We start from the raw sequence: 7,542 nt of genomic DNA on the forward strand, positions 1-7,542 counted from the left end.
TAAATGATTTTACAAAATAACGAGATAAGAAAGAATGAAACAAGTATATACACAAACTAGTTTTAAAAATGTAAGCATTGAAACTAGCAAAAACGACTACTGAGTGACATCCATTGACCGAATGTAAAAAAAGGTTGTATCACGAGCTTCACTAGAATCGTGTCATAAACCAGGCTGTACATTCCTAAGCCGGTTTCACCCCCCCCCTCCCCGTTTAAAAGTATATTTAAATGCGTCTCCCTTTATTATTCACTCAGAACCCCGTTTTTTCAGAGAACGAAGTCATTGTATCTGCGTGAAGACACCGTTTTGAGGTAAAGTGTAACATGGTAATACTTCATTGTCTCTTTTAATCATTATTACTATTTAGGTTACTGAGACATTACAGTGAGCTACGAGATTCATAGAGACTGTTTTGAGGTTAAGTATAACATGGCAATACTTTATTGTCTCTTTTAATCATTATTACTATTTAGGTTACTGAGACATTACAGTGAGCTACGAGATTCATAGAGACACCGTTTTGAGGTTAAGTATAACATGGCAATACTTTATTGTCTCTTTTAATCATTATTACTATCCAGGTTACTGAGACATTACAGTGAGCTACGAGATTCATAGAGACACCGTTTTGAGGTTAAGTGTAACATGGCAATACTTTATTGTCTCTTTTAATCATTATTACTATTTATGTTACTGAGACATTACAGTGATCCCGCAGTGGGGCACTGCGGTTATGAAATTAAAGGCCCCTCCTGTTTTTGGAACCGCAGGAGCTTTCTAGTTTGCTGTTAGGTAGATTTTTGGTTCCTCTTTCCTGTCATGCTCTCTTTTTCTTCATGAATTCTTTTCTTTTTTTCTGCCTTCTTGCTCATTCACCTGTATTTTTTCCAAAAATCTCTTCTCTTGCCGCTTGTCTCGCGATTCATGTATAGTTTAATCTGTTAGTGTTCTGATGTAAGTCCAGCAGTAGATAGGTTAAGCCTATTTTAACATACTGGAAACTGGTAATCTTCCAGTAGGTATTAATTTAGTTTTACTAAAGCCTGCTGGGACACAAGTAATGGGTTAGTGCATTTGTAAACAGGAATCGCTTGACAAGTGGCCCCCTTCATCCCCCCCCCTTCCTCGTCCTGATATGGCTCTGCGTAGTCGGCTGGACGTTAAGCAACAAATAAACAAACAAACAAACAAACATTACAGTGAGCTACGAGATTCATAGAAACACCGTTTTGAGGTTAAGTGTAACATGGCAATACTTTATTGTCTCTTGTAGTCATGATTACTATCCAGGTTACTGAGACATTACAGTGAGCTACGAGATTCATAGAGACACCGTTTTGAGGTTTAGTGTAACATGGCAATACTTTATTGTCTCTTGTAGTCATGATTACTATCCAGGTTACTGAGACATTACAGTGAGCTACGAGATTCATAGAGACACCGTTTTGAGGTTAAGTGTAACATGGCAATACTTTATTGTCTCTTGTAGTCATGATTACTATCCAGGTTAGCAAGACATTACAGTGAGCTACGAGATTCATAGAGACAATGCAGAAAGTGAATTATTGAATAATTGATGTTCTCGATTTGCTCTATAAATCTGTTTTTAAAGTCTTATTGAAATGTCATTGGTATTAAGTTTAACTAAGAAAGAGAGAGAGGAAGAGGGATTCAGATTCAGATTCAAAACTTTAATACAAAGGAATAAAGGTTTTAGGCAATGCCTAATCTTCCAACCTGTCCCTTTTAGACATACATGACATTATACATTACAATTACATATTTATATAACATGTATTGAACAGCCAAACGAATAACTAATTAACTAAGAATTTGTAATCAGGTTAAAACTAACAAAACACTTGTTATAATAACGTGGTTCATTGATTGATAAAATGATAATTAAGATGTTATGCAGTAACAGTTATGATTTTAAAGTGTAGGGAGAGAATTATTTTTGACAAAGATATTTTCGAACATTTTTTTTAAAAGATGAAAGGGTTTGACATGTTTTACAGTACATTGGAAGTATATTCCACACAAGCGATCCCCAGTAGGTTAAACTAGATTTATACAAATCAATGCGTGGGAGCGGTAGCGTATAATTCAAAAGCCTCGCTCTACCAGGAGGACGCTCAAACAGGTCTTGGATGTATGAAGGTGTTTCATGGTTGTACATTTTGAACATGAAAACACTAGCATTTAAAAAGGACTGCTGATGTAGCGGAAGAATGTTCAGTTGAGTGTATTTTTCTTTAGTAGTCATATAGGATCTCTGTTTAATAACTTTACACCTCTCTTGTGAAGTGTGTTTATTTTCTTTATATGAACATCACTGGCATTGCACCAGACAGAAGATGCATAGCAAATGTGAGAGAGACAGTGTGCGTGGAAAAACATTTTGAGGGCATCCACAGAAACAACGCACCAGAGCTTGTTAAGTAAGAAAAGGTTCCTAGAAACTCGTTTATAAACTGTATCAATGTGAGAGCGCCAGTTAAGTTCATCATCAATTACAACTCCAAGCACACGGTGTTGATGGACTTGAGCAATGCTAACTGTACCATGCATAAGATCAAGGCTCAGAGGCTGTCGCTGGTGTTTTTGTCTTGTGGTTATTAACATGCTTTTTGTTTTCTTAGGATGCAGTGCCATTCTGTTACAATTACACCAATCATTAATATTTGCTATACTTTCTTGAGAGAGATATATAGGGAGAGAATATGTGCGCGTGTGTGTGTGTGTTTGTGTGTGTGTGTGTGTGTATGTGTGTGTGTGTGTGTGTTTGAGTGTGTGTGTGTCTGCGTGTGTGTGTGGGTGTGTGTGTGTGTGTGTGTGTGTGTGTGTGTGTGTGTGTGTGTGTGTGTGTGTGCCGCAGGAAATTTAGGGTCAAGCATCATTTGGTTATGTGGAGAATATAAGCTACATGTCACGAACACGGAGGATAAGAAGAATCTTCTCAAATTGAAAGGAGGGGCACAGCCTCGCTGTGGCAAAGGGCGTAAGAATACGCTCTCTAGAAAAGTGCACTAACAATTGAAGTTATTGAGACATCACGGTGCGCTAAGAGATTTATAGATCAACTCGAGAAAATGAATTATTGAACTCTGAACAAAGCGCGTAGCGCTGAGTGAAATAATTATTTTCGCGATTTTTGCTCAATCAGAATGTTTCAGAACGAATGGTACCACGTTCCTCAGTCCCCCTTTATGTGGGTTTGTTTCAGAATGAAGAATGCCATGTTCCTGCTATTCCTGTTGCTGGCAGCTGCTGTGGCAGATGCTGCAGGGTCTAAGCTCAAAGGTTAGATAGCCTCTTAGTCGTACAAATTTCACTTCCTACAGGTGTGGTCCTAAGGCCAAAAAAAAATAGGTGTGGTTACGGTAACATAGCCAAACAAAATAGGGTAGGAAGGTAGGCAATCACTTTTTTTTTTTTAACTTTTTTTCTAATGTGTACAAATTAAACCTACTTGACAGGGAAATAAGTGTGCGACTCGAGCGCTTTCGCTTTCATTGCGTTTTCTGCACTCGTTTTCTTGTTTTTTGTGGGTTTTTTTGACAAATGTAATACAAAGTTATAGGGTCGGCCCCTAAAAATAGGGTAGGTCGGGTTACAGTAACCACACCTATTTTTTTTTTAGACCTAAACATATAACTCAAATGAGACTGCCATTTCAGATCCAGTACAATACTTGGAACCCTGTGTTCCTTCGCTTGTTCAGTCGGTGTGCTATCTCTAAGATGACAAAAGAAAACAAGAGGCGAAGCCTTCAAGGCTCACGTAAGAAATCGACAAACAGTAACACAAACTCAATCACTCCGTCACACATACACACACACACACACACACACACACACACACACACACACACACACACACACACACACACACACACACACACACACAGTAAGCATAGGTGAAACTATGCAAGAAAGCGAGACCCTGGATCTGCCAAGAAGTCTCGGCCCGCTCACAATAACAATGACCGAGACTTTCAGTAATTCCTTTGCGTGACGTCTAACCCTCTTACGTCATAATGTGACGTCTTCAAATAGTTTCTATCACACACGTCGAACACTTTTGACCGAGACTGACGTAATCCATAGACTCGGAAATGTTAAAGTTTCTACCACAGACATACACACATACATACATACGCACGCACAGACAGACAAAGTTTATCATCGCATAGGCTACACTTACGTGAGCCAAAGATGCAAGTTGATGCTTCTGTCGTGTGGCGATCACCACACTTTTGGTCTGACCTGTGTGAATTATCATCACGTTTGTCTGACACCATTAATATACCTCATCTGTGTGAATTATCATCACGTTTGTCTGACACCATTAAGTCACCTCATCTGTGTAAATTATCATCACGTTTGTCTGACACCATTAAGTCACCTCATCTGTGTGAATTATCATCACGTTTGTCTGACACCATTAAGTCACCTCATCTGTGTGAATTATCATCACGTTTGTCTGACACCATTACTATACCTCATCTGTGTGAATTATCATCACGTTTGTCTGACACCATTAAGTCACCTCATCTGTGTGAATTATCATCACGTTTGTCTGACACCATTAAGTCACCTCATCTGTGTAAATTATCATCACGTTTGTCTGACACCATTAAGTCACCTCATCTGTGTGAATTATCATCACGTTTGTCTGACACCATTAAGTCACCTCATCTGTGTGAATTATCATCACGTTTGTCTGACACCATTACTATACCTCATCTGTGTGAATTATCATCACGTTTGTCTGACACCATTAAGTCACCTCATCTGTGTGAATTATCATCACGTTTGTCTGACACCATTAAGTCACCTCATCTGTGTGAATTATCATCACGTTTGCCTGACACCATTAAGATACCTCATCTGTGTGAATTATCATCACGTTTGTCTGACACCATTAAGTCACCTCATCTGTGTGAATTATCATCACGTTTGTCTGACACCATTAAGTCACCTCATCTGTGTGAATTATCATCACGTTAGTCTGACACCATTAAGATACCTCATCTGTGTGAATTATCATCACGTTTGTCTGACACCATTAAAATACCTCATCTGTGTGAATTGTCATCACGTTTGTCTGACACCATTAATATACCTCATCTGTGTGAATTAACATCACGTTTGTCTGACACCATTAAGTCACCTCATCTGTGTGAATTAACATCACGTTTGTCTGACACCATTAATATACCTCATCTGTGTGAATTATCATCACGTTTGTCTGACACCATTAATATACCTCATCTGTGTGAATTATCATCACGTTTGTCTGACACCATTAAGTCACCTCATCTGTGTGAATTAACATCACGTTTGTCTGACACCATTACTATACCTCATCTGTGTGAATTATCATCACGTTTGTCTGACACCATTAAGTCACCTCATCTGTGTGAATTAACATCACGTTTGTCTGACACCATTAATATACCTCATCTGTGTGAATTAACATCACGTTTGTCTGACACCATTAATATACCTCATCTGTGTGAATTATTATCACGTTTGTCTGACACCATTAATATACCTCATCTGTGTGAATTAACATCACGTTTGTCTGACACCATTAATATACTCATCTGTGTGAATTATCATCACGTTTGTCTGACACCATTAATATACCTCATCTGTGTGAATTAACATCACGTTTGTCTGACACCATTAATATACCTCATCTGTGTGAATTAACATCACGTTTGTCTTACACCATTAAGTCACCTCATCTGTGATTTTCTGAAGCAACGCGCCACACAGAAGAAAGAGAGAGAGGTTGCTCATTATTTGTTCATTGTCAGCTGATATTGCTATACAATACTGATGCAATTTGTCTCTATTCTCAGGTCACAGGGCAAGCTCCATGCTTGAAACTATTTGCAAACAAAACTAAGGTTCTAAAACTTCTTAACTTTTACATTTTTTTATTTCTTCAAATCTTGTTAGAAAATCTTGATCTCCTGTAAAAAGTTAAAAACCATGTGAAGTTAGATAATTATATGAGGTGAAATAGAAATCTGCAGAGGTTGCATGTATAGAGAGTTTTGAGGAAATAAAATACAGGTGAAAGGACCAGGAAGCGAAGGGAAGAAAAGGGGTGGGGTAGCTTGGTTAAAACAATCCCGCCGCGAGGAGGTGGGAGCAGAACGAGACAGGGGGGGTGGGGGTGGAGAAGTGTACGTGTAGTCTCTCTTTGTTATCACTCAAGATATTGTGTATTTGCACAGGTTTCAGGCGAGAAGCTTACACAGAGGACGATGCGTTGGAGGAGGAGGTGCGTCATTCAGTATCAAAACGCGGCAATAAATGGTGCTGCTTTGGATGTGCTTTGATCTGGGCCAAATGCGGTTGTTGTTAGCCCGGCTAAAACATTTAGAATACAGGGACGTACTGTCCCTGCGTGTTAAAAGTCTGAACAAATAAAAACAACAGTTCTGATGCTTTCTTTTTTGTGTTGGAAGATTAATGAACAAACAAACACAGAAACAAAACATACATGAACAGCAGTTCTGATGTTTCTATTTTTCTGTTGGAAGAGTATTGACCAAACAATCAAACGCAGAATCGAAAAGCACATGAACAAAATGGATCATTAGCATGCATCCATCCTCGCACAATGTATTTTTATTCATCATTTAACAATTGCCACTCAATAGAATATTATGATTCATAAAATGAATAATAGGCACTTGCGGATGTAAAGGTACTTACAACTACCCCACACACTTTATATATGTTCTACCATTTCTTGTTCAAAGAGACATTTCTGGTGTACATTGCAAACAGACAAGACATATAAGTACTGTAAATACTCTTCGACTCGTCTGCATTATACTTGTCTCGTCTAAATATCGGGCCCTATTGCTACGCTGAAAACACAATAGCTGTTACTATAACTTCACATTACCCAATATTGACGGACTGTGTGATGATATCTTCTGCTATGGTCTGTTGAGACAGGAGGTCGAGATTTTGATATCACTGTCGAAACAGACCAATAGCAGAAGATATTATCACACAGTCATTCAATGTTAGATATATTGCTAATTCTCTGGACATTTTGTATTTACTGCAAAGAAATTACAAGAGTATTTGTCTCAGTTTTGGCTGTTCCATATCCCTCCCTCTGATTATTATTTATTTTTGTTCACTCTTTTCTTGTACTTTTCAGTATTTAAAAATGTCTTTCCTTTCAAAAAGTCTTTAGTCACTTGCTCAACTAAATTCTGGGATCATTACATTTTCATACATATTTGTTTGTTTTTAAATGTCGGTGTTTTTGTTTTTGAAGTGGGGAAGCAATAAAGATATCGACAGAAATGTCGTCGATATCACTTTTACAATGAGCTCAGTTTTGCCCAATTGACCAATGGAAATCCACGTAACATATTAAATAGCAATATTGTAAAATATCAATCTTGTTTCGCAAACTACGTACATTATATGCAAAATAGAGATATCTTTAGCATGCTCTCTACCAGGCGGGCCTGGGTTCGGGTGGACATAACATTCA

The 7,542-nt window shown here is 38.1% G+C and overlaps 1 long non-coding RNA gene across 1 annotated transcript; it reads left to right on the forward strand.

Annotated features, from left to right (window-relative positions):
• Nucleotides 1-210: 210 nt before the first annotated feature.
• LOC138975023 (uncharacterized) lies at nucleotides 211-6,467 on the forward strand. Its single transcript, XR_011458473.1, has 3 exons — nucleotides 211-314; nucleotides 3,230-3,306; nucleotides 6,257-6,467. It is a non-coding gene; the product is annotated as an uncharacterized lncRNA (long non-coding RNA).
• Nucleotides 6,468-7,542: the final 1,075 nt, after the last annotated feature.

This window comes from Littorina saxatilis, linkage group LG9 (genome assembly GCF_037325665.1).
Source record: "Littorina saxatilis isolate snail1 linkage group LG9, US_GU_Lsax_2.0, whole genome shotgun sequence".
Lineage (NCBI taxonomy): Eukaryota > Metazoa > Mollusca > Gastropoda > Littorinimorpha > Littorinidae > Littorina > Littorina saxatilis.